The sequence below is a fragment of the Pinus tabuliformis genome, chromosome 9 (assembly GCF_031772625.1).
Source record: "Pinus tabuliformis cultivar Carrire ecotype Pingquan chromosome 9, CPIR1, whole genome shotgun sequence".
Classification (NCBI taxonomy): domain Eukaryota; kingdom Viridiplantae; phylum Streptophyta; class Pinopsida; order Pinales; family Pinaceae; genus Pinus; species Pinus tabuliformis.
In genome coordinates this window covers 582,008,184-582,034,049 of record NC_142307.1, presented here as the reverse complement: position 1 = coordinate 582,034,049, position 25,866 = coordinate 582,008,184, and the positions used below count along the sequence as shown (strand labels likewise).

General features: G+C 39.9%; 1 protein-coding gene across 3 annotated transcripts in view; it reads left to right on the top strand.

Annotated features, from left to right (window-relative positions):
• Positions 1-25,866, top strand: part of PDE149 (integral membrane TerC family protein) — a 444,133-nt gene that overhangs the window by 79,328 nt on the left and 338,939 nt on the right. The gene's annotated exons all lie outside the window — the stretch shown is intronic.

Below are 25,866 nucleotides of genomic sequence, written 5' to 3'. Positions count from 1 at the left end.
TCTTCAGCTACGTGAGCTTCACTTCTTTCGTTTCTTTTATTGTTCACCTTGTGGTTTGGACCATCCCTTTAATAGTGCCCATACTCATTGCATCCATAACATTGAATCTTGGACATATCTGGCTTCTCCTTGGACTTTCCAAACTTCCCTTTCCTCAATTTCTTGTTTCTTGCAATGAAGACTTGAGATTGTTCATTTGATTCAGTGTCATCCTTTGCCCTGATCCTGGATTCTTCCAAGATACATTGATCCCGTAATTCATCAAAAGGTGTGGTATCTTTCTTTGAATAGATGCTAGTTGCAAAGCTACTCCAATAAGGTGGTAAAGCATTTAGTACACAAATAGTCATCTTAGAATCTGAAACAGTTTCCTCATGCCCTTGTAATTGATCTCTTATTTGTGAGATTTTCATCAGATAGGTGGCCATGTCTTCATCCTTTGACTTCCTTATATAAAGTTGATTTCTCAAGGATATCTTTTGGCCTGATGTACTTATAGAGTACAATTTTACTAGCTTATCATGCATAGCCTTTGATGTCTTCAAATCGAACAAGATGATCTTTGATAGATTCAACAATGATCCTTTGCGCCCGTACTTCTCCCTTCTTGTACTTTGCTAGTTCTTGAGTCTTCTCTTTGCTTGGTTCAACAACTTCACCAAGGACATATTCCATGACTTCATTTTCTGTGGGTGCCATGTCAATCCTCTTCTTCCATGTAGGAAGTTTGTTGGTCCACCAAGCTTGTTGCTTTCCTTGCAGAATGTAGCCATATGATCAGTAGATTGAGACATAGAAGACAATATAATACATACTTGCCAACTAAGGATTCTCCCTTCTGATGATGCCTCCAACTATCTTGATGCTTTCAAGACCTTTAAGGAGACTTCAATGATAACTTCTATGATGTCTTCAACAGTGGTGTCTTCGATCAACTCCAATGAGCGGATGATGATCCCAAGATTCCTTAATGCTTCCTTCTTCTTTAAAATGATGCACTTAGAAAATCTTCAACAAAAGCTTATCCTTCCTTCAGTGAGAGCTTGAACCTTCTTGAGATGACGAGGTCTTTGATGTAGTAACCTTCTTTCTTCTTTCTAGGTCTTCTTCTTGTTTCCTTGTGTCCTTATGCAAATGATTCTCTTTGACAAGAAAACCCTTCAAGATGATCTTCCAACTTCCTTCTCTTGTTCACCTTAGCTTTGATATCATGTTGGAGAATGCAGTAGGGCAACTATTAATTCAATTATCTCCTTAACCTTAATAATTTCTTGTGAACTTTATTTATCTTCTTGTGTTTCTTTATTAGATCTTTTCATCAAACAATTATCAAGAGCAAAAACAATAAAGACAATGGACACAAGATATAGGCTCCAAGCCAAGGAAAAACCCCTCCAAAGGGAAAGTCTGGAAATAATCTCTTCTCTTCTTATAGAATTTGCTTCAAATGAGAAAACCAAGACCCACAACCCTAGACCAAGTCCTCCCCCAAGCACCAAGTCAACCCTCCAAGAAGCCCTTCCAAATAGGTCAGAGATCAACCAAACTAACAAGGGTCAATTTTGCTCCAACCAACTTCCAGCTTCAACTTCACCTCCCAAGCTTCAACCTCCAACTTCGACCTACAACTTCAACCCTATATCAGCTGCAAAAACCCAAATTCTAGCACGTGTCAACCTAAGTTGCAATGAAACGGATACAACAAATTTTCAAAAAATATGGATACGATACGACAAGAAAACAACACACACACACACACATATATATATATATTACCATTGATCTTTTAGAATCTAGATTTTATATCTAAAAGTACATAATCATCATTATGAATTCAACATAAACAAATCATCATCATCAATTCAGCATAAACATTGTCATCATCATTAGCGTTTATTATAACATTTAGCATATTATCATCATCATTAGTAATGTAATCAGAAATGCTACAACCTTTGTGCTTTCGGGTCCAACTCCTTCAAAGAATGTGTCATGCATGGTAGATGGTATCTATCTTCCTTGCATGACAATTAAAAGGCCCATGGGATCATTGGGATATTCTGTCAAGACCTATTTGAACATTTCAATCTTCTCAATGTCAGCTTGGTCTCTTGACTATATGTAGGCAAAAGATTGGCTAGAGAAGATTTGTTATATTGGAGGGATTTATGAAATCAAGAGCAAAATCAATGACAATTAACAAAACCTTAACCAAACTGAAAATTATCGCTCAAATAAATCTCTTTATGAAGACATTAATCAAACCCTTCTGTTTGTATTTTTGAACATCTATCTTTTTCTGTTTGTATAAATTTTTGAACAAATTTTCATGCGTTTTAACATTTTAAGGGTGGATTCCGATCACGATTTAAATCTGGAAACAGATCCAAAAAAATAAAAAACCCTTGGAAATGTATCTAATTTCGAATCCGAAATTTCTGATTTTTTGAAACGGCAAAAAAATGTTTTTACAGCGTTTCAGACAAGGATCGTATCCGTTTCCGTTTCGAAAATGGGGATCCGCGTTTCCGACAATTTCTTCAGGCGTTTTCGGTAACTTAGGTGTCAACTCTTCGAGAAGACTTCCTTCTCCATTGTCAAACTAGACAAAATCAAAGTATCTTGCTCTTCTGCAATTTGGATTTGTAATTCGGCCTCTTGCATTTTGGACCTGCAATTTTCAGGATTCCTTGAAGCTGCAAAAACCGGAACCTTTGCACGTGTGAGATAATAAGGCCCCAAAACAAACTTTCTTCTTTCTTCTTGAGTTCTTCCTGCCTTCTAGACCTTCGCTCTTACTCCCTTGATGCTTCTTGCTTCAAATTGAACTTCTTTATGAGAGAGAATGAATTGGTTGTCAAATGGGGTCGATGATGCTTCTATTTATACACGTGTGTGGTTCAAATCTCTTCTTTTGGGTCAACTTCTCATTTCCTGGGACTACTTGTGCTTGGAGATTTCTAGGACTTTCTAGACTCGAAATCAATATATTTTACATGTTACATCTCGCTCGATAGGGTCTTCTACAAATGTTAATGAATCTCTTGACTCAAGAAAAATATTCTTTTGACATGACAAACCCTAGAAGCATGAAGAACATGCTTGACCTAGAAGACCATCAAAATTGAGCATGAGACCTATGCTTAAAATAATATTTTTCTTTTTTCTTTTTCTTGTAACATAAGATAGACATAATGATTTGAGTACATTGACAATTATGAAGACCGAAACTAGTTACATTTTCCAACAAGGGGGATCCCTGGGGAAATGTTCTGTGAAAATTTCTAAACTGAAATTCTACTACTGCAGCAACTAATTTATTTCATCTACTTATTATTCACAAGTTATTTACGAAATCCCTTAAGCAAATATTAAAATAAATTCTACTGTAGTTATCACACAATTACCCAGAGAAAAATACATGCACAAGAACCAATCACATCAACACAGTTATTTTTCCCCGGAAAAACCCAATGTGGGAAAACTGGTGCAATAGATGAGGGCTTTATTAATCTTCAACAACAATTGCTTTTAAATGGAATGATTTTATAGAGAAACTGAAAGAAAACACTTGAGACTTTCCCTTTGAGACCTTTTGACACTTTGGAGACCCAACTCCCACTTCTGAATCACCCCTGCGTCACTCTGATTGACCCAACGTGGCTTTGAGTGGCTTTGCGTCCATCTGCGACAACCTTCTTAAGCTCTCGTCTCTCCTCTGGACTGCGTCTCTCTCTCTGCGCTATCTACCACTGTCCCTGCATCACCTCCTCCTTAGTCACTGCCTGCTGCTGATGCCCTCCTCTTCCTCCACCCTGCAACTCTCCCTCTGAAATCGATCTCCTCTACTTGAGAATCGATTTTCCTTGAGATACTGAGTATCTGCCGGTGTGTCTCCAAATGATCCTCAAGTCTTCTCTTATACTTTTCCTGTTGACGAATCAACGATCGAGATTAAGTCCCTAATCAATGGCTAAGATTAAAACAGACTTGATCCTCGTCTCTTAGAAGCTTCTCACCCTTATCTTTATTAATACCCATTAATATTTTTATTTTCCTAAGTTTAGACTTAGGAACCCATTAAAAATATTAATTATTTTAATAACTCCTCATCCGGGTGAAATTTCTCAAAACAATTTCCGGGTCTTGGAGATCTCATGTGCCTTAGCCTCTCCTCCAAATTTCAAGGCTAGAGCACATCCAATGCTACCAAAAATCAACATGTTCCCCACATGCTCCTTTAGGGGAAACTTGGGGAACACATGGACAAATGTTTCTACAGTGTGGGGGACACGTTCCCTGAAAGGGGGATGTCTGAGCACCTCCCTCCCCCTCCCCCTCCCCCAGAAAGGGGACACATAAGCACTTCCTCAGTAGATTTTTTGTTTAACAACCCATGAAGATAGGCAAATAAAGGGATAAAGCTTTGAGGAGTCTAGGACCTTGGTATTAATGGTAATATTAAATTGTTAAAGTAAAAGTGACATTCTCCTCCTTTAAGTGACATTCTTCTCCTTTATCTTACCTTTTCTATCATTCTACTCCTTTCTACTCCTTAAAGTGACATTCTCCTCCTTTAAGTGACATTCTTCTCCTCCTTTATCTTACCTTTTCTATCCTTTTACTTAAATTTTTAACATTACCTTTAATTGTTTCAGGATGTTGGAGAGTGGTTTCAAGTTCCAACCTCATCATACTTCATATGGGGAAAGTAGAATTTCGTATCCCATTTAGAATTCAATAGACTTAAACAGTTTTCAGGATTGACAAGATTATACTATTTTCAATGGATTTCACAATGATGAATTTACATGGGATGAATTGTTTTTGTTGGGATTTTATCATTATTACTTTTATATTTTTTAATTGTAGAGAGGGGGCCCCTATGCTAGGGAACCTGACGTCCCCTCTCCCCTTGAATTTTCCTAAAATTTGGTGGTGCTCCCACACACCCCGCTTGTGCATCTCTCCACTCTCGCATTTTCCCTTCTTGGAAACTTGGTGGAACATAGCTTTGAAGTCTTCCCACTCTCCTCATTATAGGTTCATACACCTCACATGTATGAAGATATAACTCTAACTAGTGTGCTCTCCCCTATCTATTAAAACTTGATAAGAGGGAAAGACGATTACGAAACTTAAATGCTGACATCATTTGACATTATTCCATGAAAGGAATTTGCCACAACTATGTAGGAAATTCATCATAAAGCTGTCATATGCAAGAAGAATCTGCCATAATTGTCACGTAATCCATCATAACCTTTTGTTGACCAAAGGTAGAAGACGTCAAGAACTTGGAAATAAGGCTGAAAGGAATTTCTCACATGTGGCACACCGATCTTGCAAGGAGTTCCCTCCAACACTTATATGCCTTCTTCCTAAGAGAATTAGTTAGAACACCCTGTTGCCGCCTTGCACACATACCTATGTTAGTGAGAAAAGCCCTTAACCCCAAGAGGTGTGGTTGGTGGCAAAATCAAGAGGTGGGGCTGTCACCTATTCCCAACTCTCTTCGTTTAAGCTCTCTCCTGGGCAAGCTAAGGGGGGTGGTCCCTAATGAAAAGCTAAGTTATAAGTGATGTGAGGTTTCTAGGAGATGTTAAAGTCAATTGGATTACTTTAAGATTATGAGCAAGTTCAACAAGTATGATAAGCAATATGAAATGAAATATATTCTTAATAACCATAAACACATAAATGAAAGATGAACATATAACACTAGGCCTTCAATATTGTTTCAAAATAAATAACATTTGCTCAAAGATGAAATATCTCAAAATGAAATATCAAAGTAATCCTACAAATCAAATGGATGTTAGAAAAGATGATATTAGCTTGCAAGATATAAAATTGCTCTTAAAGAAATGCTTTCAAAATATAACCATTCACGATTCTAAAGCATGTAAAGAAGCAATGTAAAATAACTTGCAATATGAAATAAGCTAAAACTTTACTTGTAGAAAAGGATATTATGTTGGAATTTCTAAGTCTAACTGTTAGAAACCCTTCATGTACTTTGCTGATTTATTCCTACCTACTTATTTTGTTAATTAACAAGTTATTTACCACGTAAATACTGAAAATAAATACAAGTACATGCTCAACACATTACAGATCATCAACTGAAGGAAATAGAAACAAGCACACAAGTGACACCGTTGTTTTCGACTAATGTCCCCGGAAAAAGCCAATGCGGGAAAACCCGTGCAACTATCTGAGCGTTTGATTTATTAAGCAGTTTCAGAATACAATCTGGGTGCCAAATCTGGCTCACCCAACAGAGAAAAATTTCGGTAGTAGTACCTCTCTACTCGGAAGTAGATATTCTGGCTGAAACTCCGGATAAACACTCTGGCAGCTCCACAGCTCCAATTTGCCCCACGAAACCCCAGCGTCAGCCTTTAGGGACTGCATTAGCCTCTCTCTGGCCCAGCGTTAGCCCAACGTCATTCTGGCTTGGCCTGTGTCAACCTCTAGAGGCAGTGTGTCAGTGCTCTGGCCCTCTATGTCACTCATGCTGGCCCTTTGAGGCACTGCGCAACTCCTGGCTGCCTCTACGTGAGCCTTGGCTGCTTCTGCGTGAAACTTTGGCTGCTTCTGCGTGAAACTTTGGCTGCTTCTGCGTCCCTCTCTCTGGCTCCTGCGCTGATCCTCCCAGTGCTATCTCTACCTCTCTGCTTCTGTATCCACTGCCCCTCAGCTGCAACTTTGATCACTCTCTCAACTTTCTCAGCAAACCCAGCCCCAGAAGATCGAAATCTTGATCTCTTGGTGTGTTCTCCAAGTGACCCTCAAGCCTCCTCTTATACTTTTCTCGTTGACAAATCAATGGCCGAGATTAAGCCCTTAATCAACGGCTAAGATTAGATCTGGCTTGATCCCATGACTTTTGGACCATTCTAACACATTTTTGTATTAATTCACATTAATATTTTAATTTCCCTAAGTTTAGACTTAGGGACTCCTTTAAAAATATTAATTATTTTAATATCTCCCAAACTGTTTAGAATCTGCCCAAACCCTTTCTGGGTATTGGAGATCTCATGTGCCTTAGCCTCTCCACCAATTTTCGTGGCTAGAGCACATCCGATGCTACCCCAAATCAACACTCCCTCTTAGCGAGGACTGTGCTCTAGTAATACTCCTCACTGAGTATCACCTTGATCATCCAGCATTGGTCCCTGTGCTGATGCTAGGCCTGCTACCCATCATTTGCACTGCTGCATCTTGTATTGCTACCCATGGCCCTGCCACTACCATTGCTGCATCGGTACTGCAACTCCCTCTGCATCCATGCTGCTGCTCATGGCCTTGCCATTGCCATTGCTGCATCTGCACTGCAACCCCTCTCATCACGCTGCATCGTGCTGCCCATAGCACTACCACTGCTAACTGCTGCACTGCAACTCAGTCACTGAGAAGTAAGTAACTGACCTCTCAACTCTGACATCTCCGTTAGGCTAGAAACACTCTCGATGCTGAAGCTCCCTCTGTCACTGACAAGTGCTCCCTCTCTGACCTCTGTGCTACTGCAACAGCTCTGTGCATCTCGCACCGTTGCACGCCTTTCTATGCCATCCTGCACTGGTGTAACACTCCCGTGCCTCTCGCACTGTTGCAGCTTGCTAGCCTCGCGCTGTCTTGGGAATCCTGCACTGTAACTCCCTCTGTCGCTCCATTCACATCTGTTTCTACTGACATCGCCAATACTGCTACTCTTCGGGGCTCCCGTAGCAAGGTCTAATCCAAGAGGCTGGGTACCTCGAGGAACCTGCCCCTCATTGTCTGTATTCCGCTTGACTACAGCTCGATGTCTCCCCACTTCTTCTGAAGTGGAACATGAGCACTCATGGCACAATCATCGCCTGTCCCACTTCCTTCTCTGCCCTTGCTGGCGCTGCCTTGGTCTCGGAGGCCTCTCCCTTACTCTTCTTCCTTGGGCACTGGGTTGCATAATGACCCAGCGCCCCACAGTGGAAGCATTTGACCTTGGAGAGGTCCTTATTCCGTTTCTCTTGCTTTCCCTCAGATGCTAGGGCAACATCCTCCTCCTCCTCCTCCTTCTTGATTCTGATCCCCTTGCCACCGCTTCCTGCCTTGCTTAGCCTTCTGATCTCTTCTTGGCGAAGAGCAGCCCACATTTCTTCCCAATCTAGAAGGGTCGCCCTGCCCAGTATACTCTGGACAAACACCTCCCAGTCTTCTGAGACTGCGTTCAGGGTTGTTCTCACCATCAATTCTGGATCGTTGCCCCTATGGAAGTCAGTTGATCCTAGATCTCCTTAAATCGACCGAGGAATGGGTCGATCTGTTCTCCCTTCTTCATCTGGTATGATCGCAACTGATTTTCTAGTAGCATCTTCCTTTGCACGGAAGTATGCTGATACAACTTGGTCAGGGCCTCCCACATCTCCTGTGCCGTGTTCTTCTCGACAATATGTGGTACTATATGATCCTTGACCCCGTCAAGGATGATACTCTTAGCCCTCGCCATTGCATCCTCGTACCTGTCGTTATTAGTTGGATCAACTGGGATAGCTATCGTCCTCAAGGCGAAGTGCTTGACACGATTCCTGTCTAGTACGGATAAGATTCTGGCCTTCCAGACTACGAAGTTTGAGGCTCCGTCCAGTCTGTCCTGGTCTCTTACTCCGTGTAGTGCCATTTCGCTGCTCCTCTACTTCCCTCCTGGAAGTTCTTGGTGTGACTCCCTCTAAGCCTCAATTTCCCTCCTGGAAATCCTTCTTCCAATGTCGAGATGCCCCTCTCCAATCGTCTATGCAAGTGCAACACTGATCCAGATTCCTTGGCTAGAAATTCGCCTTGGCAGCAACTTCATCTACCTTGGCCTTGCCTTTTTAGGTACTGTTCTGACTATAGTACCCCACCAGCTCCACTCTGCAACTTGCCCATAGCCTCTTAAACCCCAACAAACTGAAGGTTAGAGCTCCTAGGCTCTGCGCAATCCCGGCACCGGCAAATCAACCTCCTCAGCTAACTGCGTCAACCCTCTTGGCCTCTGTGTGGGTCTGCATGAGCCTGCCTTTGCCTTCCTCAGCCTCTGCGCTGCCTCTTCCTGGCTCAATCTTGATGACGCAGGCACTGCGTCACCCCTTCCTTATTGCTAACCTGCTAGGAACAACTTCTGTTACTCGGGACAACTGTTTTCTGCTGCTGCTGCTCTTGTTTAGCTGATGTCCTCAGTTCTCCTGTGATCTGCAACCACGCTCCGATATCATGTTGGAATTTCTAAGTCTAACTGTTAGAAACCCTTCATGTACTCTACTGATTTATTCCTACCTACTTGTTCTGTTAATTAACAAGTTATTTACCATGTAAATACTGAAAATAAATACAAGTACATGCTCAACACATTATAGATCATCAATTGAAGGAATAGAAACAAGCACAAAGTGACACCGTTGTTTTCGACTAATGTCCTCGGAAAAACCCAATGCGGGAAAACCGGTGCAGCTATCTGAGGATTTGATTTATTAAGCAGTTTCAGAATACAATCTGGGTGCCAAATTCGGCTCACCCAACAGAGAAAAATCTTGGTAATAGTACCTCTCTACTCAAAAGTAGATATTCTAGCTCCAATCTACCCCACGAAACCCTAGCGTCAGCCTCTCTCTGGCCTAGTGTTAGCCCAATGTCACTCTAGCTTGGCCTACGTCAGCCTCCGGAGGCAGTGCGTCAGTGCTCTGGCCCTCTACGTCACCCACGCTGGCCCTCTGCGTCACCCACGCTGGCCCTTTGAGGCACTGCGCAGCTCCTGGCTGGCTCTGCGTGAGCCCTGGCTGGCTCTGCGTGAAACCTTGGCTGCTTCTGCATCCCTCTCTCCGACTCCTGCGCTGATCCTCACGGTGCCCTCTCTGCTTCTGTATTCATTGCCCCTCAGCTGCAACTCTGATCAATCTCTCAACTTTCTCAACAAACCCAGCCCCAAAAAGTCGAAATCTTGATCTCTTGGTGTGTTCTCCAAGTGACTCTCAAGCCTCCTCTTATACTTTTCTCGTTGACAAATCAACGACCGAGATTAAGTCCTTAATCAACAGCTAAGATTAGAACTGGCTTGATCCATGACTTTTGGACCATTCTAACACAATTTTATATTAATTCACATTAATATTTTAATTTCGCTAAGTTTAGACTTAGGGACTCCATTAAAAATATTAATTATTTTAATATCTCCCAAACTGTTTAGAATCTGCCCAAATCCTTTCTGAGTATTGGAGATATCATGTGCCTTAGCCTCTCCACCAATTTTCATGGCTAGAGCACATCTAATGCTACCCCAAATCAACATATTATACTTGCTCAATGAGATACTTCAAAATGGTTATTTCAAGACATTTTCATCATGACAAGCATATAAATAAACTACAAGTAAAATACCTTGAAAGTAAAGTGTGTTAAGATGAAATACACTTGATTAAGGTTAGATGCAATTATCTTGGTTAATTTTAAGCTAAATGCCTACTCTAAGTGAAAGATCTTCCTTTTGAACTCTTGCCAAAGGGTTAAAATTGGGGTGACTGTAAGAAAGAGGGGCTGAGGACACGAAGGTGTTGTTAACGATACTCTTCCCTTCAGTCTTATGCGCTAATGTGTGCCTTCGTTCCTACAATGGCACACACCTTCACCTTATTTCGTATCAATTGGAAGAATTTTTTTTCCCTATGATGTCTATCAACCAAGCTTATGCTTGGAGGTTAATTGAGTTAAAATGCAAACTATGCTAAAATGCCTAAATGAAATGCAAGTAAGTTTATTAGTGCTTTGCAAAAAAAAGAATTGCCCCAAGTAAATGGAAGTGCTCAGAATGATATAACTTGAAAAATTTCTCTCAAAATTGTACAAGACATATAAACATAAGCTTCATAAGTAAATGAAATTGTAAATTGCTCCAAGTAAATGCCAATAAACAATAAACTTATAGCAATTGAAAATGAGATGAAACTAAGAGTGAATGCTTGCTTGTAAAGTGTGCTTTGAAAATAAATGAGCAAAACCACAAATGAGCCTATTGTGAGGCAAATTGTAAAGAGAGCAAATGTTAAACAACTAAATTAAACTTGCTACACAAATTGAGATACTTGCATGTAAGAAATGAGTTGCTTTAAAATGTCAATTTGTACTTTCAAAGCAAAAATAGAATGCAAAGCACCAAATGAAAACTTGTAGCAAAATCTAACTTAGAAAAAGCCAAATGTGATGGTGAGGTTGTGTTAATTTTAGAATATGCAAATGGAAAGATCGAAACACAAAGTTAATCCACACACAAAAAATCTTCCTTCTAAATAAGGAGAAAGGATGCCTTGGGTAAAACCCAAGCTCCCACAAGAAAACTAAGCCTTTTATTAACTTGTTATAATGATGTAAAAATGAAAGTGATTTGTATAAGATAAGAGCGAGGAAAAGCTATAATATCCCTCCAAACTATGGTAACCTCAAGGGCCAATGAAGTCCTTCTAAAAATTCAGAGAGTTACAAGCTCCAAAAGGGCCCACGGCGTAGCTTTCTTTGCAGCTCCTTTTAGTGTACATAACCTCCTTAGAATGAATCTTGAATGCTTGACAGGTCCTACAAGAAAAATAGTTCGAGTTTCAATGGTCTTTCCTCAAGACACTTGTTGTCAAAACTCCAACTATGGGCTGCAAAACCAAGACACAATTAGCTACAAATAGTGTACAAAACCAAATCAAGTGATGGTAGTGAACCTCATCACTTTCCTAGTTTGGAAATTGCTCTTAAATAACTAAATAAAATCATTGAAAACACTATTTTTTTAAAGAGATTTAAATTTAGAAATATTTTGCTTGTATACAAGCTATGTCCAAAAAAACCCCTGCAAAAAACCACTTAATAAGATAAAACTATGGAAGCTCAAAGAACTAATGAGAGCTCCTTGGAGAATGTGTCAAGATTGGGTTGGTCTCTCCAGAGACTTCCCCTCACGCTTGATATTTGATCCCAATAATATTTTTCCTCTACAACACTGCAATCAAACATTAGTCCCATTTATATCTAGCAAATTATCAATGATAAGAAAAATCAAAAAATCTATTGGAAAATAACTAGAGATTTCTATACCTAGAGCATACTTCTAAATCAATTGCCAATGCAAGATAACTTTACATTAACAAATCTACAAGAGCATATGGAAATAACATAGATCAAAACATGAGCAAAAGAAATTATACCTATAGTCAACCAATCATCATACTCGAAAGGAACCTCTCATGAATGAGACCCCCAAAGTCTTTTATTGCAATTTCTGTAAATGTGTACAAGGCAACAACGTTTTCGCAAGCACAATAGCTAGTAACAATGATACAAAGTGAGAGCTCAAAGCTCTATTATATAGAGAAATGGGAGCAAATCCCAATGAAGCAACCAAGTGACAAATGACCATGGAGAAAATCCCAAGAAGGAAATCGAATTCTAAGTGGAGGGATGAAGAAACATGTGGATAGCATCCAACCAAATTGAACTCATGAAGTGGCCTCCATCAAGCAAGTCGAAAATCCAAGTGTGAAGATGAGTAAGGCCAAGCGTGAAAGAGAGGGAGTCAACTCCCAACAATCAAGCCATCAAGGGACACCTCTCCATACTTCTCTCCTACAAGCAATGCGTAGACCTCCTCTAGGAATTGCGTGGGCCTCCTTGAGTAAATTCATGGTTCATGATGGAATGACAAGTGTACATGGGTGGGAACCAATGTGGGGACAAACTCCCACAAAAATATCTGTCAAATATTGTTCTAAATCCTCCCAAATGTGCATTAACTCCACAAATTCGAATTTTCCAAGTCACTAAATTTGATTTCCCTTCTTTAATGCCAAAAATTCGATTTTCATATGTGGGGATAACATTGATGAAGTAAGGTGCCAATTCATATCCACTAGTTCTTTGACTCATTCCTTTGACTTGAGATAATTTTCAAGTCATTTCCATGTCATTTGTCACATGGAGCATTTATTTTTCTCCATTTAATTTATTGCCAGATTTCCCACTAAACTTAGGAAAAGTGGGTTTTGAGAGTCTAGAACTTATTTTTTTACCCCTCAAAGTGTGTCATAGTTGAAAGTTGAGGGTAAGAGGTGTAATTTTGAGCACACATACCCTATACAAGTTTTCTAGACATCACTTATTAGTTATTACATTTTACATTCAAATTTTATCGAATTTTCACAGTGTGGGAAATTTAAAAAATTACTCCTAGACTTAATCAAATTCCACGAATTTTTTTGTGTGATCTATTGGAAAAGTAACTATGTGCGGTCTTCAATAATGCACTTGAGTCATCATGTAATGTAGTTGTCAAAAGAATAAAGAAAAGAATTATTATTATTATTATTGTGACTTATTAAAGCATGGGTTTCATGCTTGGGTCACCATGTTTTAGGTCAAAGTCCCCATTGAGGACTTCTAGGATTTATTCCGAGTCTATAGAATTATTGTACATTTAAAGAGACCCTTGGGCCTTTGAATCATGTAAAAAGGTTAAGTATTGAGTCAAATACGAATTATGTAACCTCCACATCATGTCGGCCTAAGGGAAGATCAAGTCGGCCTAAGACCATATTCGACCCCATAAGAAGCCTATAAAAGGAAGGACATCAAATTCATTTGGAACATCACTTCTCATCAAGTTCAAATTCTCTTTATCGGGCAAAAGTGCGAAAATCTCTTGTTGCTAGGCAGAAGTGTGAAGTTCTCTTGGAATTGGGAAAAGGTGCGAAGTTTGTTGTCGGAAAGTCAAAGTGAATGCGAGTTTGGGGGAGTCTAAGGAGACAAGGAAAATCAAAATTTTGGTGGTGGTCTTTCTCCGTTTCATACTCTCGATTGGGAGATCGAAGTCTTCCAAGTTGGACTATTGTCGGAAGCTACCAGTTGCTGTAAGTTGCTGCATAGTCGAAGTTGCTGGGAAGAGGTCGAACTTCTGGAGGCAGAATTGTTGTGGAGGGAAGGTCTGGTCTTGGTCTAGGGTGAAGAGTCTCAAAAAATACTATTGAAAGGAGGAATTATCTTGATTGGGTTTTCCCCTTGCGAGGGGTTTCGCCTTGGCATTTGCCTACATCTGGTGTCTATTGTTTTATGTGCTGCTGCTTTTTGTAATTGCTTGATGAACTAAAGGAAGAAGATATAAAAAATCGTAATAATAAGAAACATCACAAATAATTATCAAGATCAAGAAAATCTTTATTGCCTTTCTGATTTTCCAACATGGTATGAGAGCTTTGGTGAATAAGGAAGAAAAAGGCAGGCTCAAGCACTTGGTCCATTCATAGGTACTATCTCAAGGAAGGAGTCTATTATATTCAAGGAGGATGTTTAACTCGATCAAGGGTGAGAAAAAACTTGAAGGAGCATCTAACTTCAGATCCTGGAAGAAGAGGATTGACCTAATCCTCGAGAAGAACAAGGTGCTGGATTTTGTAAAAGGAAATGTAAAGAAGCTTATAGAAGAAGCCAGTAATGACGACAAAGAGAAATTCAAGGATTTAGAATTGGTGGCTATGACTCTGATGGTAGAAGGGATAAAAGACAATCTTGTCCCATTCATAGCTAACCTCGACCATGCTCAAGAGATTGAAGGGACCGAGGAAGAAAGTTGACATGTCTAAGATAGAGTGCTATCTATGTCATAAGAAGGGTCACTAAAATGTGGTTGTCCCGAGAATTGAAAGAATAAGAAGGGAAGAAGAGATCGATCCAACTTTGCTGAAGAATGAGATTTAAAGAAATTCAAGCCCGAAGAACCCAACATTAGGGATTTACACTACTAAGTTCTCTGCTTATAGCTTTACATATCTTGTTTTATATGTTTTAGAATTTGTAGGGTTTTAACATATTTTGGAAAAGACATTTTTGTATTGCTTTAAGTTTGTAGGTTTCCCTCAAGCTTTGGAGGGAGTTCCCAACAACTCTCAAAGATAAGTATCTCATGTCTTTTCAATTTTTGGTTCATGTACTCATTTAGTTTTGATTATATTAAATACTAATCACCTTTCTCCCTTTGTTGTCTTGATTAGGGAAAAAATCTGCAAGAAGGAGGATCTCTCAAGACAAGGTTAGTCAAGAAACAAAGGTATGCTTTGAATACATTGATTGAAAGGATTATTCATTTGATGATCTATTACTAACTTTGTTATGACTAGTTGTATTGAATCTTAGTGATTCTTGTTTGGGTGATTCATCTCTTGATAAATCTACCCACCCCACTCATATTCTTGATTGACTATGTAGAACCCTAGACAGGTTCTGGAAAACCCTAACCGAAGGGTATGCTAATGTGAATGTCTGAAATCCTAAGCTGCTTAGGGTGATTGTGAAATGCTAGTTGAAGTTTTATTGATGATGTCTTGTTTGGGATTTTGGTGTGATCTGGAAATCCTAACTTGTTAGGGTTGAATGATGAGGTCTAAAATCCCGAACCTTTGAAGTTTTGGTAATGTTGGGTTTGCTATGTTTCTACATTGGAACCCTAGCTCATTAGGGTTTGGTGGAATGTGTGATTCTACATTGGAACCCTAGCTCATTGGGGTTTGGTGGAATGTGTGAGCAAGACCCTTACATTGTCTTAAAAATGTTTTCTTTGGTATGTGTGTGTTTGTCTGATCAAACCCTAGTGTAATCAAAATGATTGTGTGTCTAACTCTTATTTGATATTGTTGTGAAGTTGGGTTTGACTAACACATGATATGAAATGTATTTGCATGATGATGAAATCTAAGCATGTATAGATATGTTCTTTTGATTGAAACCCTAGCTTGGTCTAGGTGAGATGTATTAATGTTGTTGGACATATGATATGCTTATCAATGATTATGAATTCCTAGTTTTGTGTGTTCATAAGTCTTAGGAATGGAAGTCCTTGTCTAAGATTCTAGGATGATGATACCTGGAAATCTAGAGTGTTGTAGCTAAACCCTAGTGAAGTTAAAATTGCCTAGTATGTGAAATCTATTAGATGATTGTTGAAAATGAAATTAGGGTTTTGCAGTTAAATCCTAGTAGTAACATTGTCTAGTGTAAAATGTAACAATCTAAGAGCTATGTATTTAATGATTGTTGAGATTGTGGAATTCTAGGGTTTTGGAGTTAAACCTTAGTCCAAGTAAAATCTCTAAAATATGTTGATTTGAGATTTGTATAAGATTATTGAATTTGTGAAAATGGAATTCTAGGGTTTTGGAATTGAACCTTAGTCGAAGTCGAAATCTCTGATGAATGTTGATTATATGATTTGAGATTTGTGAGAGATTGTTGAAATTTGAATTTTTGAGTATGGTGATTGCTCAGAAATCTAGGGTTTGCAAACTAATCCTAGTAGTAGTTGGTCATGTTAGTGACTGATTGATGGTTGATTGAAAATCTAGGGGTTTGGAACTAACCCTAGTGGAAGCTGGTTAGGTTAATGACTAAGTTGTGATTGACTTTGATTGATTCTTTTGTATGAAATCTAGGATTTGTATGAATCCCTAGTGAGAAGTCTAACATATGTATTTTGAAAGGTTGTTAGATACTTTGTAGATCTATATTTGTGTGAATTGTTTCTAGGGTTTGCTATATGTTGTAGTAAGGTATGTCATACCTTTGGAAGACACATTGAAACCCTAGATGGAATGAATGTTGTTATGAAGTAGTCTAGGGTTTATAACAAAGTCCCTAGCAAGATGCTGGAGAGTATATGTCAATGTTACTTGGGAGCGGGAGCGGGAGCGACCATTTTCAGAAGCTCCCGGTTTGGGAGCGAATCCGGGAGCGATTTTTTAAAAATATATATATATATATTTTATATTTTTTAATTTTTGATACATATATGTCAACAAAAACATGTAGAATGATGAAATAGACATAAAAAACATAAAAAAACATAAATTGATCATTGAACCATATCACATCAATCATCTAGAAATTATAATCGTCATCAACCATGTCCACAAGTTAGTAAAATACATATTACAACTGCAACATATTGAGTCTTATAAATCATGATTCATCAAATTCAATATTAAAGTTTCAACTTCAAGCTTTTAGAATTGAAAATTCAATAACATTTATCATCATTGATCACCAAAGTTGTACTTGTAAGCCAAGTTTAACCATTACAAGAAGTAATATCGAAGATATTTCTAAGTCCTAACTTCTAACTGTTAACATGATATGAAATGTTAAAAATTTATAAAATGAAACATGAATAATGAGATGAAATGAAACAACTTTAGTCTTTCACAAAGCATCATATTCATAATTCACAATCATTACCAATGAGTTATAATTGCCAAGGCCCAACTTCAAACTTCAAATTTTCATTGTCACAGTGATATAATGTTTACAAAAAATATCATAATGTCATAATGATATGAAAGAGTCAAGAGTCAAGAGTCAAGGACTCAAAACTCAACAGTTATGAAAACTAAAGTCTAATAGAAACTAAAAAAGACAAGTAAACTGTAAATCTACAAGTGGCCCTTGCCACGAGAGTCTCCAGGAGTATAAGCAGGTCGTGGTGGTCTTCTAGGAGTCTCCCGCACAGACCGACGACCAGAACTAGAACCTCCACGCGAGGGTGTCGATGGAGGTGGCGACAACAATGGAACAAGACTCGGGCCTCGAGCACTGCTACTGGATGGTGGAGGTGGAGGTGGCATGGCTGCTGCAGCTGCTTCATTTTCATCCCGTACAAGCTCCTCTTCTAGTTCTTCAATATGTACAATGCCATCCTCCAAATTGTCGTCCTCAGGGTGATTGTCCCAAATTTTATATGTGGGATCTTCATTAGCCCGATCACAGTAATGGCTCAACAACCTCAAGTTGTAGTGCACATAAACCAAGCTTTCTGCTCGGTTTTCGTTGAGTCTGTTTCTTTTCACATTATGTATATAACTGTAGGTGCTCCAACACCTCTCTGCAGAAGAAGAATTTACAACCTGTGAAAGAACTTTTTTTGCCAATTTTGGCAAAAGTCCGTGGCCGCCATATGTTTCCCACCATGTGAGAGAATCAAATTTATCTTTGTCGTCCATTGCATGGAAGTTACCATACAAACCAGTGCCACTGAAGTATCTGCCTATTTCAAGGCGCACAGCTGCACATTCCTCCCTGTCAGGCACCAACTTTTCTAATGCTTCCAGATATCCTTTAGTTACCTCTTGATCTAAATGGGGTTTGGTCCTAACCCCACCCCCTGCTGCAGGTTGGCCCAACCAAGATGTAGAGTAGTATTTTGGCGTAAGGATATACGCCAAGCAATGTAGTGGAAGGTTAAGCCTATTCCACCGTTCACACACACAATCATGAATCAGTTTGTACAAGTTGGGATCTTTATTATGAACAATGTCTTTTATTTCCCCCAACATGGTATCCATTTGCTCATACACCTCGCCAATCACTGGTTTGTCTGTATCTGCAAACCGAATCATGTGATAAATTGGCTTGGTGAAATCCAATACCTGCCTCACAGTTGTCCAAAACTGCCCATCAAGAGCGGCCTCCTCCACTGTTTCAAAACCTGCCATGTCAGCTACATTTGTAGCCCTTTCCTTTAACACCTGCCAATGTGGACTTGATACCATGCTAGCTAATGCCTCTCTTACCTTCAAAAGGCGCCTGAAGGTGAGGTAATAGCTACCAAATCTAGTCCTCGCAATCTTCAGCAACTCCAATCTCGAGTGACTGCGGAAAAGGCCATGGGTATTGCTATGATTTGTAATAAATTTTATCATTTGTTTTCCTTTCTCGTACAAATCACCAATCCATTGGTATTGTTCATTTTTGTTTTTGACAATATCATGCAACAGAAGGTTCAATGTGTGAACCAAACATCCAGACCAAAATATGTTCGGGTATTTATCCTCAATAATTGCTCCCGCTGCCTTACAATTAGGAGCATTATCAGTGATGACTTGGATGACATTGTATGGGCCAATACGCTCAATTGTTTCAAGTAATGCTTCTGCAATGTTGATAGCGGTCTTGAACTTGTCTGAGTAATCATGTGCAGCTAGAAAGATGGGACCACTAACAGACACAGCAAGAACACTTATCAATGGCTTGCCTTTTACATTTGTACATCCATCAGATACAATGGACACCCCATTGTTAGTCCAAGAACTTGTCATTTTATTCAAAGAATGTGATATTTTTGCTTTTTCATGATCAAGGCCAACAGTTCTTGCCTTGTCATACCCAGGGCTCTTGTATCCTTTAGGGGCATCATTTATGGCAGAAACCATTTCGTGCCAATAAGGTGAGCGTAGAACATTGAATGGTATCCCACATGCATAGAGGAACCTGTAAACTTTTGAATCCACATCATTCCTACACCCCTCATCAAGGAAATCTGATATGGTTCTACGCCTTAAAGATGATGACCCTGTGCCTCCATGTCCATATCCACTGCCTTGGGAGGACGCTGAAGGAGTTCCTCGCAATCTTCAGCAACTCCAATCTCGAGTGACTGCGGAAAAGGCCATGGGTATTGCTATGATTTGTAATAAATTTTATCATTTGTTTTCCTTTCTTGTACAAATCACCAATCCATTGGTATTGTTCATTTTTGTTTTTGACAATATCATGCAACAGAAGGTTCAATGTGTGAACCAAACATCCAGACCAAAATATGTTCGGGTATTTATCCTCAATAATTGCTCCCGCTGCCTTACAATTAGGAGCATTATCAGTGATGACTTGGATGACATTGTATGGGCCAATACGCTCAATTGTTTCAAGTAATGCTTCTGCAATGTTGATAGCGGTCTTGAACTTGTCTGAGTAATCATGTGCAGCTAGAAAGATGGGACCACTAACAGACACAGCAAGAACACTTATCAATGGCTTGCCTTTTACATTTGTACATCCATCAGATACAATGAACACCCCATTGTCAGTCCAAGAACTTGTCATTTTATTCAAAGAATGTGATATTTTTGCTTTTTCATGATCAAGGCCAACAGTTCTTGCCTTGTCATACCCAGGGCTCTTGTATCCTTTAGGGGCATCATTTATGGCAGAAACCATTTCGTGCCAATAAGGTGAGCGTAGAACATTGAATGGTATCCCACATGCATAGAGGAACCTGTAAACTTTTGAATCCACATCATTCCTACACCCCTCATCAAGGAAATCTGATATGGTTCTACGCCTTAAAGATGATGACCCTGTGCCTCCATGTCCATATCCACTGCCTTGGGAGGACGCTGAAGGAGTTCTTTGTGATTGTGAGCTTGGTTCAAAGAAACCCCTTGATCTTTTTGTTCTGTATTGGGCGTCCTCCTCTTCCTTTATGTATTTGGCTCTATCTGCTGTTGACACCGCTGCACAAGTTTTGATTCCTATTTGTTTCTCTCCATCCCATGGCCTTTTCCCGCAGAGGTGTCTTCTAGCACGGGTGTATGAGCCTGTGTAATCAGTGTTGCAATGGGGGCAATGAAATTTAGTGGTTCCACCCCCTCTCCCTGTTTCAACCCTGTGAACATATTTCCACAATGGAGTTTGGTCTTGTTTAGTTTTTTGAGGGTCATGTTCACCCTCCACCTCCTCCTCACTGGGGTTTTCACCCATTTGACTTCCTCCGGCTTCTTCATCCACCTCTTCAGTTTGAGGCCCCCTCCGTTTCCTACTCTCCACCACCATAATAACCATAAAAGGGACCAGGAAGAGGAAAATGCCAATAAATATCCCCAGGTCCATGGTGTTTGATGTTTGTAGGGTTTTGAGTCTTGAATATGCAAATTAATTTAGTTTATTGGGATTAATTCATTTAATTTATTAATTTAATTTAAATACATGATTTTTAAACAGTTAAACTCAAACAACTAAATTAAATCAACTAAATTAACTACCTAACCAGCTAAACTAACTAGATTACTAAGTTACTTACCTTTGCAGGCTTGCTCCTCGCTCCTTGGCAGTTGCTCCTCGCTCCTCAGCACTTGCTCTTCGCTCCTCAGCACTTGCTCTTCGCTCCAATGCTCTTGCTCCAGCTCCAACTTGCTCAATGAAGTGATAATGAAAGTTTTTTTTGGCCCATTGGCCTTATAAAACAAAAAAAAATTTCAAAATTTTTTATTTTTTTCGGGTCCGGCGGATTTTTTTTCCGCCGAACCGCTCTCGGCCCGGCCCGATTCGCTCCCGGAGCGTTTTTTAATGCCCGGGAGCGATCAGGGAGCAATCGCTCCCCGATCGCTCCCGAGCATTAAAAAACGCTCCGAGAGCGTGGGAGCGATCGCTTCCTGAGTCGCTCCCTAACAGACCAGGGAGCGTAATTTTTTTTACGGGAGCGCGCTCCCGAAAATCGCTCCCGTCCGGGAGCGATTTTGGGAGCGCGCTCCTGAGCCGCTCCCGCCCGGAGCGCGCTTCGGGAGCGGGTTCGAAGGGGGGGGGGCGCTCCCCCGCAACACTGGTATATGTCCCTTGTTTAAAACTCTGGGTATCTGATTTGTATAAAGATGAAATGCTTCCGTGATTCTGATATGGCTAACTTCATGCTTCTATAGATTTGGTTGTACTTGCTATCTAAGCTGTGTAGGTACACAATCTTCAACATGGTGAAGATGGTCGATGTGACAAGCATGATGAGGATGATAATAACTTTGATGAAATGGCTGGAAGCAATGAAAGATTCTCTGATGACGAAAAGAAGAAGTAGAACTCCCTAGGTTTAGATGGAGCTCGAATGGAAGGAATCTCCCTAGGATAAGAGGATTGTTGAGAATGTTCCTTGTATAGGAATGATTAGTTCCTCTCTGGTTAAGAGGGAGTCACAAATATGATTCTCTACTTCATGTGTCATGCACTAGACCAGGACTAACAGCTGTAAGTTTTAGTGAAGGCCATTAGTAGGAGAAGGAAATTGGAGAATATATTTTGAGGTGCTGTTGAAACAAAAGAAAGCAGAATCCGATTGGAGAATATGTTGCTGCATATGAAGTAGGAAGAAAAATGTGTGATTGGGGAATCTTCTGTCAAAGATTCGGTTGATAGTCCTACTATGGAAAGATGAGAAGCAACATCTCGTCTGTAAGACCCCGAAAGTTTGTATTTGATTATGTACATGCAAAAATATATTATTGGGGTTGTGTTTGTATAGGTGAATCTCTCGAAGGATTTTATAGCTTGCTGGTTACCAAGCAAGTTGATTGGGAGATATTAGTTATTCTTGATCTGTTGGATCAAGGGGTGTTGAGGCTTTGTGAGTGAAGCATTGCTTAGGAGGACATCTGGTCGGCACATTATGTTGATGTCTGGAAGTTGGAAAGGTGGTGTTAATCAAAGAGCTCTGTTTTGGATACACACCTGGATTTTTGGGTTAATAATTAGCAAGTAAGCTTGATGGTACCTAGAGGGGCTAAAAGCTCGAGTCCATCTTAGTCCCACCTGGATAGATTGCCTTGGTCAGGAATCTAGTCCATGGCATTGCGGTGCCTACAGTTCTTCATGGTTCATATAGTTTGAGATCTTCCATTGTATATGTACATTATGAATACCTCCCTAGTTAAGAGGGAGTGTTGAAAAAATAACTATGTTCGGTCTTCAATAATGTACTTGAGTCATCATGTAATGTACTTGTCAAAAGAATAAAGAAATGAATTTTTATTATTATTATTGTGACTTATTAAAGCATGGGTTTAATGCTTGGGTCACCATGTTTTAGGTCAAAGTCCCCATTGAGGACTTCTAGGATTTATTCAATGTCTATAGAATTATTGTACATTTAAAGAGACCCTTCTTGAGCTTTTGAATCATGTAAAAAGGTTAAGTATTGAGTCAAATATGAATTATGTAACCTCCACACCATGTCGGCCTAAGGGAAGATCAAGTCGGCTTAAGACCCTATTCGACCCCACAAGAAGCCTATAAAAGGAAGGACATCGAATTCATTTGGAGCATCACTTCTCATCAAGTTCGAATTCTCTTTACTGGGCAGAAGTGCGAAAATATCTTGTTGCTGGGCAGAAGTGCAAAGTTCTCTGTAATATCCCTTACCAGAGATATTCCTCGAATACAAGCAAACTCCAACCAGAGAAATAACAATAGTGCAACATACAACAATGTATACATAGAAAATAAGCAGATACTTGAGAAATGCAAAGAGAAATGCTAAGCCATTTTATTATACTGAGTAATGGAAAGAGTACAAGAGGTGATCAGAACGATAGCACCTCGACTTGCACAAGGCAATTGAAGAAATACACTCAGAATGGTAAGGAAATGGCCTCTCTCTGAACTGCGTCCAAACTGCCAGAGAACTGCTGTGCTATTGCTACTGCTGAAATCAAATGAGGATTTGGGGCTGTTCCCCTCCTCAGAAAATGCTGAAACTCTGGAATCAGCCTCTGCTCAATAAACCCAGAAAAGCCCAGAAAGATTTTCTAAAATTGCTGACCCCCGAAAATCACCCTCTTGGGGATCTACGCAATCCCTCAAGGCTCTGTGCTGCTCCTGAAGAGAAACCTCCAGAACTCTGCCGAAACTCTGCCAAGATCCTCCAATATGCAAGGGCTGATCCCTTGCTCAATCTCCCAGCTCAAATCCTCCACAAAAACCCAATCCGGAGCTCCTACCAAAAAGAACTGCGTCCTCCCCTCTCAAGACTGCGCAGTCATCAAAATACTCAGCTCCTCCTCAACTCCAGAAATCGCTCCTCCTGCAAAATACTGATGGAACTACCTTGCCCGAGCAGGCACTCGAAGTCCCCCGGGGCTAAGGGTGAGATCTCCGAACGGAGACACTCGATGCACTAAATAGTGCTGCAGATAGGCTAAACAGCCAGCATGCTCTAAGTCAAAGTGACTAGCTCAAATGCAACATAATCAAATGATCAAAATGAGAAGGCTCCTCTCTCCTTTATAGCGTTGGCCTCTCTCAAAACCCTAAGGCCCACCTCCTCCAACATAGCCTCTCTCTTGCCACGTGTTCCTTCTCCATCTGCGCAGTCCCTCCAAGTGTCTGCGTGGGCCCCTTCTCTATGTGGTCCTTGGGCCCCCTTGGCTCCCCTTTTAAGTTACAACGTTGTGCTACTAGGGAGTGACTTTATTCATAAAGTGAGTTATGTCCCCCTTCCTCACTTTTTTATTTATAACTAACTATAGAAGGCAAAATTGAGCAAAATCGAATATTCCAATTAGCCATGGCTAATTAGGAATATTACATTCTCTTGTAGCTGGGAAAAGGTGCGAAGTTTGTTTCCGGGAAGCTGAAGTGAATGTGAGTTTGGGGGAGTCTAAGGAGACAAGGAAAATCGAAATTTTGGTGGTGGTCTCTCTCTGTTTTGTGCTCTGGATTGGGAGATCGAAGTCTTCCAAGTTGGACTACTATTGGAAGCTGCTAGTTGCCGTAAGTTGCTGCATAGTCGAAGTTGCTGGGAAGAGGTCGAACTTCTGGAGGCTGACTTGGTGTGGAGGGAAGGTCTGGTCTTGGTCTAGGGTGAAGAGTCTCAAAGAATACTATTGAAAGGAAGAATTATCTTGACTGGGTTTTCCCCTCGAGGGGGGTTTTGCCCTGGCATGTGCCTACATCTGGTGTCTATTGTTTTATGTGCTGTTGCTTTTGGTAATTGCTTGATGAACTAAAGAAAGAAGATATAAAGAATCGTAATAATAAGAAACATCACAAGTAATTATCAAGATCAAGAAAATCTTTACTGCCTTTCTAATTTTCCAACATGTTCTAGTATGGTAATATACAATGACGCTAGACACTAAGACTCACCCAGGGCCTCACCGTCAAACCGCACTCCGACTTTGGAGGTTATGCTTGGAGGAAAAAATTCAATTAATTATTAAATCCTCGTAAGGACCTAATAATTAACCAAGTGAAAAAGCCTCCTAGAGTAAACTCACTTGATGACAAGGTTCCAAGTTACCTAGGCCCATTATATGACTCAACTCATCATACTAGCATCACTTTTACATCGTCCCCGCAGGGCTTGTGGAATATGAGTACAAGAGAAAAAGATGAGAAAAAGAAGTAGAGTTGAAAATTTTTGATGACATAGTGAACTCTGATGGTAGATGAAGCCTTTGATACATCCTTGGGCATTGAGTCTTCAAAATTTTTTTTGGGTACACTTCAGTGGTCAACATCTGGCTCCACATGGGGATGCATGCTAGATAGGAAGCGATAGTATGCAAGAACATGTAATCTGCATCCACCAACAAAAGGCATATATCAGTAGTGTCCGTTCAAAATATCATCATATAAAATCAAATACAAATGAGGAAGTACACGAATGGAAATTTATTCTAAGAGCATAAATGATAATTTATTCAAGAAATGAAACTACTTAACCAAAATGACAAGAACAAAGTTAGAAATACAATACAAAGATGCCCCATGGCATCAAATATTCTCTTTGTAGAACAGTTTGAGCAGTTGGCCATTGATAGGTAGCTCAAGTGATTCTCCGTCCAAGGTGCTCAAATGGTAGGAATTTTGTCTAGCTGCTTCTCTGATAATATATGGTCCAAGCCACAAACTGTCAAACTTACCATGGTTACTTGGCTTTTCATTCCTGTGATCCCATAACAAAACCATATCACCATTAGAAAAATTCCTACTCCTAGATGATTTGTCAAAATTTCTTTTAACCTTCGATTGAATTTTACAACAATTTTGAAAGGCTCTTTTGCTAGTTTCATCCAATTCTACAATTTGGGCAATTCTATTTTGCACAACATCTTTCTCAAATGTAAAGCTTTGTAGAAGTTGCTAAGTTGGTATCCTTAGGTGCATAGGAAGGGTGACATCCAAGCCATAAACTAACTCAAAGGGACTCTTTCTCGTCGAATTCTTCGTTGTAATCCTATTAGCCCACAAAGCATATTTAGTTTTGCTATCTAATGCCCTTTT